The sequence below is a fragment of the Hyla sarda genome, chromosome 10 (genome assembly GCF_029499605.1).
Source record: "Hyla sarda isolate aHylSar1 chromosome 10, aHylSar1.hap1, whole genome shotgun sequence".
Taxonomy (NCBI): Eukaryota; Metazoa; Chordata; class Amphibia; order Anura; family Hylidae; genus Hyla; species Hyla sarda.
In genome coordinates this window covers 110,754,543-110,768,129 of record NC_079198.1, presented here as the reverse complement: position 1 = coordinate 110,768,129, position 13,587 = coordinate 110,754,543, and the positions used below count along the sequence as shown (strand labels likewise).

Genomic DNA, 13,587 nt, shown 5'->3' with positions numbered 1-13,587 from the left:
AATGTTATCCTTCCAGTACTTATCAGCTGCTGTTATCATCCACAGGAAGTTCTTTTCTCTTTGAATTTCCTTTCTGCCTGACCACAGTGCTCTCTGCTGACACCTCTGTCCATTTTAGGGACTGTCCGGAGCAAGATAGGTTTTCTATGGGGATTTGGACAGAGGTGTCAGCATAGAGCACTGTGGTCAGGCAGAAAGGAAAAAAAAAAAAAAAGAGAACTTCCTGTGGATCATACAGCAGCTGATAAGTACTGTAAGGATTGTGTATTTTTTTTTTTTTTTTTTTTTATAGAAGTAATTTACAAATCTGTTTAACTTTCAGGCACCAGTTGATTTAAAAAAAAAAAAAATAAAGGGTTAAAGGGGTACTCCAGTGGAAAACATTTTATTTTTCATAAACACCTACATAAGAGACTATACCTCAAAAGAGGTAAGTAATGTGCAAGATAGAAGCACCACCAAAAATACAGAAAAAATTATGCACAAATAAATAACTAAACAAGAAATGGAAGAAAGTTAACAAAATATTTATTAAAGTATTTCATTGATTAAAAAACGATAGCACAAATACATAATAAAAACAAGGCACCGAAAAACACTACAGATGGGTAGGTGAGGACTGGAACTAAGTGTAGAGAGGTAATAAATATAAATACGAGGTCAAAGGGCAATAAGAGTATATGTCAGAGGTGGAGACGCACCAAATGGCTGCTGAATGCAAGCACGAGGGCAAGGAGAAAATGAACAAAGGGATCAAACCCAAGGACCAGAGGGAACAAGTATGCCAGACCTCACCTACCAACCCCAACGATCGTTTCACCACTAAATGGCTTCCTCAGGGGGTGTGGAAGCCATTTAGTGGTGAAACGATCGTTGGGGTTGGTAGGTAAGGTCTGGCATACTTGTTCCCTCTGGTCCTTGGGTTTGATCCCTTTGTTCATTTTCTCCTTGCCCTCGTGCTTGCGTTCAGCAGCCATTTGGTGCGTCTCCACCTCTGACATATACTCTTATTGCCCTTTGACCTCGTATTTATATTTATTACCTCTCTACACTTAGTTCCAGTCCTCACCTACCCATCTGTAGTGTTTTTCGGTGCCTTGTTTTTATTATGTATTTGTGCTATCGTTTTTTAATCAATGATATACTTTAATAAATATTTTGTTAACTTTCTTCCATTTCTTGTTTAGTTATTTATTTGTGCATAATTTTTTCTGTATTTTTGGTGGTGATTTTATTTTTCATATCAACTGGCTTCAGAAAGTTTAACAAATTTGTAAATTACTTCTACTATTCTACTAAAAATCTTGCTCCTTCCATTATTTATCAGCTGCTGTATGCTCCAGGGGAAGTTGAGTTGTTCTCTTCTGTCAGGAACTGTCCAGAGCAGGAGCAAATCCCCATAGCAAACCTCTCCTGCTCTGGACAGTTCCTGACATGGACAGAGGGGTCAGCAGAGAGCACTGTGGTCAGACAGAAGAGAACAACTCAACTTCCTCTATAGTATACAGCAGCTGATAAGTACTGGAAGGATTAAGATTTTTTAATAGAAGTAAGGGTGCTTTCACACTATGAAAAGTACCCATTATATAACGCCCGTTATAAAATCGCGGGGGTTAAATGACCATTAGAAAATCCCTAACATACGTTCGAAAATCCCATTATAGTCTATGGGATTTTTCTAATAGCCGTTTTAACCCGTTGTTCTAAAGAAACCATGTCACGTTAACATTATATATTAAAGGGGTTATCCAGCATAAAGTCATTTTAGTACGTACCTGGCAGGCAGTAATGGACATGCTTAGGAAGGATCTGCACTTGTCATGGGGCTAAATGGCTATGCTGTGAGATTACCATAACACTGTGGCTAGCTTTTTGTGAATTGTATTTCCTGTTTTCATTTTTCTTGTTTGCCTACAAATCCCATGATTCCATTTTCCTCCCTCCCCCAAATCAGCCACCCCACCCATTGAAACATAAATGAGCTGCAGACCTGTGGTTTTCAATCAGGGTGCCTCCAGCTGTTGCATTACTTGCAGATTGCTCTCTCCACCCATTGAAGCAGACAGGCTCCCTGTCATCAGCTGACTAGTGGGTCAGGTCTCGACCGCATTGCCAGCTGGAAAAAATCCGAGACAGCAGTCATTTTGTATGCTGTTAAAAATAAATATTGGGGTGAAAATCACATAAGAATTGTGAAAAAAAGTCACACACAGGTACAGACACTATATTATGAACTACACTAACTTTACAGCCCCTATCGCATAGTCAAATAAAAAAAAATCCTGGAATACCCTTTTAACAACCACATGTAGAGTTCAGCACCGCACAACAATATTCTCCGAAGCTTTGCCCGAATACAGCAGATGTCAGGACATGGCCATGGACAAGGCTCATATCCTTCCAACGGGAACAACTCTGAAGTTGAGACTCTAATAGCAAATGACTAGGCGAACTGTAAACAAAACGATTATCCAGGTCCGGAACACCTCCACAGGATCAAGCTGGGGTAGGTAGTAAAGTTTCCCCTATCAATCTGCACTCAATACCCAATAATGACAACATGAGAACAGAATGATAGAAATCTTTTGGACATTTCCTGCCATTCTTCTCTGTAGATCCTCTCGAGCTCTGTCAGGTTGGATGGGGATCATCAGTGGAAGCCATTTTCAGATCTCTCCCGAAATGTCAGAATTCTAGCTGGGCTTAGGGACATGCACAGAGTTGTCCCTAAGCTGTCCCTGTGTTGACTTGGTTGTGTGCTTAAAAGGAGTACTCCCATGGAAAACATTTTTTTTAATCAACTGGTCCCAGAAAGTTTTGTAAATCACTTCTATTAAAAAATCTTAATCCTTCCAGTACTTTTTTAGGGGCTATATACTACAGTGGAAATGCTATCTATTTTTGGATTTCTCTGATGTCACGACCACAGCGCTCTCTGCTGACCTCTGCTGTCCATTTTAGGAACTGTCCAGAGCAGAAGAAAATCCCCATAGCAAACATATGCTGCTCTGGACAGTTCCTAAAATGGACAGCAGAGGTCAGCAGAGAGCACTGTGGTCGCGACATCAGAGAAATCCAAAAAGATAAGCATTTCCTCTGTAGTATACAGCCCCTAAAAAATACTGGAAGGTTTAAGATTTTTTAATAGAAGTAATTTACATATCTGTTTAACTTTCTGGCACCAGTTGATTTAAACAAAAAAGTTTTCCACGGGAGTACCCTTTTAAGGTCATTGTCTTGTTGAAGGTAAACCTTCGGCCCAGTCTGAAGTCCAGAGCACTCTGGATGAGATTTTGATTAAGAACATCATTGTACTTGCTTCATTCAGCTTTCCCTCACTTTCCCTGTCCCCACAGCATGATGCTGCCCCCACCATGCTTCACTGTAGGGAAGGTATTAGGCAGGTGATCACCTGATACAGACAGAGGTGGCTGCAGAAAGCACTATGGTCAGACTGGAAAAAACTACACACCTTCCTCTAAAGTATACAGCAGCTGATAAGTACTGGAAGGGTTAAGATTTTTATACAGAAGTAATTTACAAATCTGTATAACTTTCAGGCACCAGTTGATTTGAAAACTTTTTTTCCCACCAGAGTACCCCTTTAAAGCATGAACAGTTAGGGGTTCTGTTGAAGAATCACGGTGCCTTTCTCCAGATCTGTGCCTCCACACAATCCGGTCTCTGAGCCCTACAGGCAGTCCTTTCCTTCTTCATGGCTTGATTTTTGCTCTGATATGCATTGTCAGCTGTGAGACATTTAACCCCTTAAGGACACATGACGTTCTCATACGTCTCCATTTCTGAGTCCTTAAGGACACATGACGTATGAGAACGTCATGTGTTTTACCGGCCCCCCGCAACCATCTGGAGCGGAGCCGGTCCCCGATGCCTGCTGAAATCGTTCAGCAGGCATCGGGGCATATCGCCCAGGGGGGTCATTATGACCCCCCATGTCGGCGATGGCCGCAGATCGCTGGACAATTCAGTCCAGCGATCTGCGGCGGATTCCGGGTCAATCGGGTCTCCAGTGACCCAGTATTATTGGCTGATCGGGGCCGTCAGAGACGGCCCCGAACAGCCAGAGGCAGCAGGGGTGAGGTGGCACTGGTGCCACCTCACGATCGCCCTGATTCGTCGGCCGGATTACCGGCCGACCAATCGGCGCCTGCTGCGGGTGTCACTCCCGCAACCCGCTCCGCCCCTCTTCCGGAGGACGTGAGCGGGTGCGGGACGTGCACCCCGGGTGCTGGGGACCCCGATCCCCGGCGCCCCTGTTGGGATCGGGGCCCCAGGAGCAGCGGCGGCGGCGGAGACGACGAGGGACTGACCTGGTGCAGCGAGGATCGTTGGAGGTGAGTGACAGCCTCCTGCTGTTGCTTAGCAACAGCTCCCAGCATGCAAAAGGGCATGCTGGGAGCTGTAGTTATGCAACAGCAGGAGGCAGACCACCACAACTCCCAGCATGCCCTTATGGGCATGCTGGGACTTGTAGTTTTGCAACAGCTGGAGGCACATTCTTTCTATGGAAAAGTGTACCTTCAGCTGTTGTGTAACTACAACTCCCAGCTTGCACAATCAGCTAAAGTGCATGCTGGGAGTTGTAGTGGTGCATCTGGTGGTTGCATAACTACAACTCCCAGCATGCCCGTTGGCTGTCGGTGACTGCTGAGAGTTGTAGTTTTGCAACAGCTGAAGGCACACTGAGTTAAGTAGCAAACCAGTGTGTCTCCAGCTGTTGCATAACTACAATCCCCAGCATCCCCAGCCAAAGTAGTATGCCTCCAGCTGTTGCATAACTACAACACCCAGCATGCCCTTCCGCTGTCCGTACATGCTGGGGGTTGTAGCTTTTGCAACAGCTGAAGGCACACTGGTTGCAAAACACTGAGTTTGTTACCAAACTCGGTGTTTCACAACCTGTGTGTCTCCAGCTGTTGCAAAACTACAACTCCCAGCATCCACTGATAGACCGTACATGCTGGGAGTTGTAGTTTTGCAACAGCTGGATGTCCCCCCCCCCCCAATGTGAACGTACAGGGTACACTCACATGGGCGGAGGATTACAGTAAGTATCCAGCTGCAAGTTTGAGGTGCGGCAAAATTTCTGCCGCAGCTCAAACTGCCAGCGAGAAACGACTGTGAACCCCCCGCCCGTGTGACTGTACCCTAAAAACACTACACTAACACACAATAAAATAAAAAGTAAAAAACACTACATATACACATACCCCTACACAGCCCCCCTCCCCTCCCCAATAAAAATGAAAAAACGTCTGGTACGCCACTGTTTCCAAAACGGAGCCTCCAGCGGTTGCAAAACAACTACTCCCAGCATGCACTGATAGACCGTACATGCTGGGAGTTGTAGTTTTGCAACAGCTGGATGTCCCCCCAATGTGAACGTACAGGGTACACTCACATGGGCGGAGGATTACAGTAAGTATCCGGCTGCAAGTTTGAGCTGCGTCAAATTTTCTGCCGTAGCTCAAACTGCCAGCGAGAAACTACTGTGAACCCCCGCCCGTGCGACTGTACCCTAAAAACACTACACTACACTAACACAAAATAAAATAAAAAGTAAAAAACACTACATATACACATACCCCTACACAGCCCCCCTCCCCTCCCCGATAAAAATGAAAAACGTCTGGTACGCCACTGTTTCCAAAACGGAGCCTCCAGCTGTTGCAAAACAACTACTCCCAGTATTGCCAGATAGCCGTTGACTGTCCAGGCATGCTGGGAGTTTTACAACAGCTGGAGGCACCCTGTTTGGGAATCACTGGCGTAGAATTCCCCTATGTCCACCCCTATGCAATCCCTAATTTAGGCCTCAAATGCGTATGGCGCTCTCCCTTTGGAGCGCTGTCGTATTTCAAGGCAACAGTTTAGGGCCACATATGTGGTATCGCCGTACTCGGGAGAAATTGGGCTTCAAATTTTGGGGGGTATTTTCTGCTATTACCCTTTTAAAAAATGTAAAATTTTTGGGAAAACAAGCATTTTAGGTAAAAAAATATATATATTTTTTTTTTACATATGCAAAAGTCGTGAAACACCTGTAGGGTATTAAGGTTCACATTACCCCTTGTTACGTTCCCCGAGGGGTCTAGTTTCCAAAATGGTATGCCATGTGTTTTTTTTTTGCTGTTCTGGCACCATAGGGGCTTCCTAAATGCGGCATGCCCCCAGAGCAAAATTTGCTTTCAAAAAGCCAAATGTGACTCCTTCTCTTCTGAGACCTGTAGTGCACCAGCAGAGCACTTTTCACCCCCATGCGAGGTGTTTTCTGTATCGGGAGAAATTGGGCTTCAAATTTTGGGGGTATTTTCTGCTATTACCCTTTTTAAAAATGTAAAATTTTTGGGAAACCAAGCATTTTAGGTAAAAAAAATATATATTTTTTTTACATATGCAAAAGTCGTGAATCACCTGTAGGATATTAAGGTTCACTTTACCCCTTGTTACGTTCCCTGAGGGGTCTAGTTTCCAAAATGGTATGCCATGTGTTTTTTTTTGCTGTCCTGGCACCATAGGGGCTTCCTAAATGCGGCATGCCCCCCAAAAACCATTTGTCGCTCCTTCCCTTCTGAGCCCTCTACTGCGCCCGCCGAACAATTAACATAGACATATGAGGTATGTGCTTACTCGAGAGAAATTGGGTTTCAAATACAAGTAAAAATTTTCTCCTTTTTACCCCTTACAAAAATTCAAAAATTGGGTCTACAAGAACATGCGAGTGTAAAAAATGAAGATTTTGAATTTTCTCCTTCACTTTGCTGCTATTCCTGTGAAACACCTAAAGGGTTAATACACTTACTGAATGTTTTATTGAATACTTTAGGGGGTGTAGTTTTTATAATGGGGTCTTTTATGGGGTATTTCTAATATGAAGACCCTTCAAATCCACTTCAAAACTGAACTGGTCCCTGAAAAATAGTGAGTTTGAAAATTTTGTGAAAAATTTCAAAATTGCTACTGAACTTTGAAGCCCTATGGTGTCTTCCAAAAGTAAAAACTCATAAATTTTATGATGCAAACATAAAGTAGACATATTGTATATGTGAACCCCAAAAAAAATATATTTTGAATATCCATTTTCCTTACAAGCAGAGAGCTTCAAAGTTAGAAAAATGCAAAATTTTCATTTTTTTCATCAAATTTGGGGATTTTTCACCAAGAAAGGATGCAAGTTACCATAAAATTTTCCCACTAAGTTAAAGTAGAATATGTCACGAAAAAACAATCTCGGAATCAGAATGATAACTAAAAGCATTCCAGAGTTATTAATGTTTAAAGTGACAGTGGTCAGAATTGCAAAAAACGCTCCGGTCCTTAAGGTATAAAATGGCCTGGTCCTTAAGGGGTTAAACAGGGCTGTATTTCCAAATTATTTCTAAGTGCCTGAATTTATCATAGGTGATTGTGATCAAGGTGTAGAATCATCTCCCCAGAGCAAAATTTCAAGTGTCATAGCAAAGAGTCTAAATACTAATGTCCATGGAAAATTCTAGGGTTTCATTATTAATTACATTTGCAAAGCCTTTCTAAACTTCCGTTTTTTAAATTCTCATTGAATGCATTGATCGGGGAAACTATTTTTTTTTTAAGCACATGGCCACAACATAAAATTTGAAAAAAGTGAAAGGGTGTGAAGATTTTCTGAATGAATTTTATACACGGAACAAAGTATCAGTCAATGTAGCATGCGCTGGTACACGTGACCTGCAGCGCTACAGGCGTCATTGTTTCTAAGCACGATGACGATATACAGCTGTGTTCAGCAAGGAGACATTTATTGAGCACAACCACTACTACTAATAGAGCAGGCTCCTGTGGTTTGGAGTGCTCGCCACACACTTTGCTTTCGTCCTCCTGGAGCGCATTAAGCTGAATCCCACATAAACCTACACAGTAATAACCAGACAGATGCATTAAACTAAGAACTTGTGAGAAATGCAGTCAATATAATACATAATGAATGCAACACACTACAGCAACTAAAAATATCTGAGGTGAACACAGGGGAGCATCTAGGGGTGGGGGTCATCTACCTGCACACTGTATGTACATCATCCTCAGAAATGTCCTAGACATTATATACCACCGTGTTAAAGAGTACCTGTCATCAAACAACATTTTCTAAACTAACTCAGATTATATTCCCTAACTACTTCTAACACCTCTCCTACCCTTAAAAAATCATTCTGAGCTTTAAAAATCTCTGTATCAGACCTTTCCCCTTTCTCACATTGTGCGAATTCCCAGCAGGAGAAAGTGGATGTTCCCCAGCAGGTGCAAAGTCACTGAAGCCTTCGAGAGCTGTGCCTCACCATGTCCTGCACACACTTCCTGAGTTTGGTCTCCTGCCAGGCTGGGAGGAGACCAAATTAACTGTTTGACTTGCACACGGAAGAACAGAGCCGCCTAGTGGCCGCTTTTTCAATCACATTACAAAACCATATAAAAAGGTTGAGAATTTTTACAGCAAGTAAATAGCAAAGTGTCTTTTAAATTAATATATTAAAAGTAGGGATCGACAGATTATCGGTTTGGCCGATATTATCAGTCGATAATCACAATTTTGGGCACTATCAGTATCGGCAATTACCTTGCCGATAATGCCCCGCCCCCCACCCCGTCGCACCCCCCACCCCCATTGCCTCCCTCATCCCCGGTTTTATAATTACCTGTTCCCGGGGCCCACGCTACTTCTGGCTCCTGCTGCGTCCTGCGTTACGCTGTGCGCAATGACGAGTGAAGTGACGTGCGCAACGTGACGTCACTGTCAGTGTGCACAGTGACAGCTCAGGAGGACGCCACCGAAGCCAGATGTAGAGTGGACCCCGGGAACAGGTAATTATAAAACCGGGGATGGGGCCAGGGAGGTGCGGTGGGGGGTGCGACGCGGCATGGTGGTAGGGGGCGCGGAGCGGGGCGCGGTGATAGGACTCAGGACCCCCGGACAGGCAGGGGGAGAGAAGCGGGTGGTGGTGGCAGCCTATGGCACCACAAAAGCCACTGCAGTTCATTGATTTAAAGCACCCGCTTTAAATCAGTGATCTGCAGCGGTGTCGCGGGGGGATAAATAGCCGATAACTTATACCGGAATATCGGTATAAGTTATCGGCCCTAACCTCCACCGATTATCGGTATCGGCACTAAAAAAAAATATATCGCTCGATTCCTAATTAAAAGTTTAGTTTGGTGACAGGAACTCTGCAAGAACAATGTATACACACACACTGTGTACATACATAACTTATCCTGTACTGATCCTGAATTATATCCTGTATTATACTTCAGAGCTGCACCCACTATTCTGCTGGTGGGGTCACTGTGTACATACATTACTTATCCTGTACTGATCCTGAGTTATATCCTGTATTATACCTCAGAGCTGTACTCACTATTCTGCTGGTGAGGTCACTATGTACATACATTACTTATCCTGTATTATACTCCAGAGCTGCACTCACTATTTTGCTGTTGCAGTTATAAGAACCATAGACATAAGCTTTGTCCCAGTGACAAATAGCACTTCTCTGGCGAATTCCACATGCTAAATGTTCCACCAGAATCTAATGCTTTATCAGAAGTTCCTATATGAGACTTCCAACGTGTGAACAGAGAGTGGAATTCCCAATTAAATCAATAGGAGGCTGCTGCATTACCATGAGGAATATCCGTAGTGTGAACAAGGCCTATGGATGGTGCCCTTTGAAAAACGGTTTCAGTATCAATATATTCATATAATGAAAAAGAAAAAAAAAAAAAGAAATATCACAGAACTCTCCCAGAGAGCAAACACACAGCAATTTATCTTGGAAACCTCCTGTATACAGCAACCACCTGCAATTGAGAAAGGGAGCTGTGACTCCAGAAACGAGTCTTGCTTTATTTATTTATTATTTTCTTATGCTGTAAATAAATTATTTATTCTTCATCAATACCGACGACTTCGGGTTACTTCCTTGGGAGCGCCATCGCAGCTTTTTTTCCTATACTTCTGCATGTCAGGAACTGTCCGGAGCAGGAGAGGTTTGCTATGGGGATTTGCTCCTGCTCTGGACAGTTCCTGACACGGACAGAGGTGTCAGCAGAGAGCACTGCAGTCAGACAAAAGAACTACGCAACTTCTTCTGGAGCATACAGCAGCTGATAAGTATTGGAAGGATTAAGTTTTTTTTTAATATAAGTAATTTACAAATCTGTTTTAACTTTTGGCATCTGTTGATTTAAAAAATATTATATTTATATATATATATATATATATATATATATATATATATATATATATATATATAGTTTTCCACCGGAGTGCCCCTTTTACTTGGCTGGACCATTATATACTAAGCACTTACTGCATTGTCTCAACCCTGCTTCCTAGAATGTAAGCTCTGTAAGGCTAAGTTTCCACTTGTTTTTTTTCTGGTAGCTTTTGGATATCTGCCACTGCAGTTTTTGAGCCAAAGCCAGAAATGTAATCAAAAGGAATACGACATATAAAGGAAGGGCTTATACTTCTCCTCCCTTATGGATCCACTTCTGATTCTGGCTCAAAAACTGCAGTGGCTGTATTCCAAAAACTGCCAGAAAAAAAAAAACAAGTGGAAACTTAGCCTAAGGCCATTACTCTTTGTTTAAATATATAGGGGAGAGTTATCAAAACCTGTCCAGAGGAAAAGTTGCCGAGTTGCCCATAGCAACCAATCAGATCGCTTCTTTCATTTTTCAGAGGCCTTTTCAAAAATGAAAGAAGCGATCTGATTGGTTGCTATGGGCAACTCAGCAACTTTGGACAGGTTTTGATAAATCTCCCCCATAGTGTGTAATAACGTAACGTCTTAGGCTACATTCACACCATGATTTAGCAAGACAGTCACGGAATCAGGTGAGGAAATTTAAAAACCTGTCGCTGCTGTATTCCATTCATTTGAATGAGCCGGACAAAGTCAGATAGTGACTCCGATTGGCTCATTTTTGGACAATATGCGGTTTTGTTGCCAGACTCAAAACCATAGCCTGACAGTTTTTTAGGTTGGCAGTAAAACTGATACGGTTCAAAAATTAGCCGACCGGAGTCACCATCTGACTCTGTCCGGCTCATTCAAATTGAATGGAATGTGGAGCAGGTCTGGCAGGGATACGTCAGCGGACGGTTTTTAAGTTTCTCCCCCAGACCCGCACCGCATGCCACTAATTTGAATGAGTTGGATGGAGTAAGATAGTGGCTCCGGTTGGCTAATTTTTAAACCGTATCATGTTTGTTGCCGGACTAAAAAAACATGGCATACTGCGGTTTTCAGTCTAGCAACAAAACCGTATACAGTCCAAAAAATGAGCTGACCAAAGGCACAATCTGACTCCCTCCAGTCTCTGTTCCAGCAACCATATTGCTAAATCGTGGAGTGAATGCACCCCTATATTTGTCTGTACCCTCAGAATTGTAAAGTGCTGCAGAAATCATTGGCGCTATATAAATATATTACCGCAGTGTGAAGAAGAGCCCAAGATGGAGTAGAGGGTTTGCAAGACTGGTTACTAGGGACAACCGCATAAGTTCCATAGCAACCAGCTGTCAGACAAGAGTCAGCTGCCACGTTGTATACAGATTACATGACACATAGGGGCCCCTTTATATATTGTAAAGGTTTCATGACACGTAGGGGCCCCTTTATATATTATACAGGGCAGAAGAGGACACATAGGGCTCCTCATATTGTACAGATCACTGGAAGACACATAGGGGGCCCCTTATTTGGTATATACAGGACAACACATAGGGGGCCCCTTATTTGGTATATACAGGACAACACATAGGGGGCCCCTTATTTGGTATATACAGGACAACACATAGGGGCCCCTTATTTGGTATATACAGGACAACACATAGGGGCCCCTTATTTGGTATATACAGGACAACACATAGGGGCCCCTTATTTGGTATATACAGGACAACACATAGGGGCCCCTTATTTGGTATATACAGGACAACACATAGGGGCCCCTTATTTGGTATATACAGGACAACACATAGGGGCCCCTTATTTGGTATATACAGGACAACACATAGGGGCCCCTTATTTGGTATATACAGGACAACCCATAGGGGCCCCTTATTTGGTATATACAGGACAACCCATAGGGGCCCCTTATTTGGTATATACAGGACAACACATAGGGGCCCCTTATTTGGTATATACAGGACAACACATAGGGGGCCCCTTATTTGGTATATACAGGACAACACATAGGGGGCCCCTTATTTGGTATATACAGGACAACACATAGGGGGCCCCTTATCTGGTACACAGGACAACACATGGGGGTCCCTTATTTGATATACAGGACAACACATAGGGCCCCTTTTACAGCACGAAGGTTGGCACACAGGGGCCCATCAGGTTTCAGGCGCTGTATGTTGATATTGGGGCCCCGGGAGCTGGCAGCAGGGCCCCGGTGACAGCTGAGCTGCCTCTGACAGAACGAGCACGGCGGGCAGGCGCGGAGAGGCAGTGGTCAGCCCCATCTCTGGTGGTGGTGGGGGGGACCCGGAGGGTTGGGGGCGCCTACCGACCCAATTGGCGCTCCATCGGCAGCGGACCCGCCAAATTGCTGTCATGATTGTCACCAACCGGACAGCCCCGGAGCTCCCCCACTACATCCCCATAGAGGTACCCTCCGAGTACCCCGATTCCCCGCAGCTCCCCCCGGCAGGTGCGGGTAAGATGCGGCGTCCCATTAGCTCTAAGGGGGCGGGGGATGGACGATACCACAAAGCGCTGTGCGGCGGGGCGACCCCGGGCGAGAGGCCTGCACCACACCGCTCCGACGGGCGCTGCTCTCGGACCAGACACACCCGCCCCAACTAACAGCCACCGCCGAGCACCGTCCGAGGCGCGCACAGCCCGGGGGTACAGGGGAAGGAAGCTGTGTCGCCATTTTGGGTGGGACTAATACGACAACAACCCCGGCACCATCCCACAGCACAGAGCGGGACGAGGAGGAAACCAATATCACCCGAAAGGTGCCCAACACGGTGCCTGCCGGGTGTACCCCTTCCCCAACCTACCTTGGGGTGTGTGAGAGCCCCCGGCGCCCGGGCCGCCCCGCTCCCGCCGTCACATTTCTTAATTTAAATGAAAATTCCCAACCCGTCCTTACCTCAGAATGGTAGCTGCAGAGATGGTGGCTTTCCCTGCATTAGCATAATCTGCCTAGCAACTACTGAATAGCGGCCGCTGATAGGTCCCTGCCTCTGTAGGAAGTATCAGGATTTACTATATTACGCCACTTTATAAAGCCTTTATAATGTACTGTGAGGAGGCGACAGAGCTCGGAAGGTGTCGGTACTGATCGGTATAACGGTGTTACCGGGAGGTTTACACTTATTTTCTATATATTTATCAAGTCGGCCATAGCAAATATAGTGACGGAGCAGCGACCAATCAGACTAGGCGATACTTGAGTACGTATACTGAAGCTACAGGCGGTGCGCCCCTACAGGGCGCTGGGGGAACTGCAGGAAATAGGAAAATAAGAGTGTATTTAGATAAGGAGGGACCACAGTGCGCTCCTGGG

At 44.6% G+C, this 13,587-nt stretch overlaps 1 protein-coding gene across 5 annotated transcripts in view; it reads right to left on the bottom strand.

Annotated features, from left to right (window-relative positions):
- Positions 1-13,299, bottom strand: part of PRDM10 (PR/SET domain 10) — a 59,189-nt gene extending 45,890 nt beyond the window's left edge. For 2 of the 5 annotated variants that reach the window (XM_056543721.1, XM_056543728.1), the window contains exon 1: positions 13,079-13,158. The gene's annotated coding sequence lies outside the window, so the exon portion shown is untranslated. The other 3 variants (XM_056543722.1, XM_056543726.1, XM_056543727.1) reach the window with 3 other exon arrangements.
- Positions 13,300-13,587: the final 288 nt, after the last annotated feature.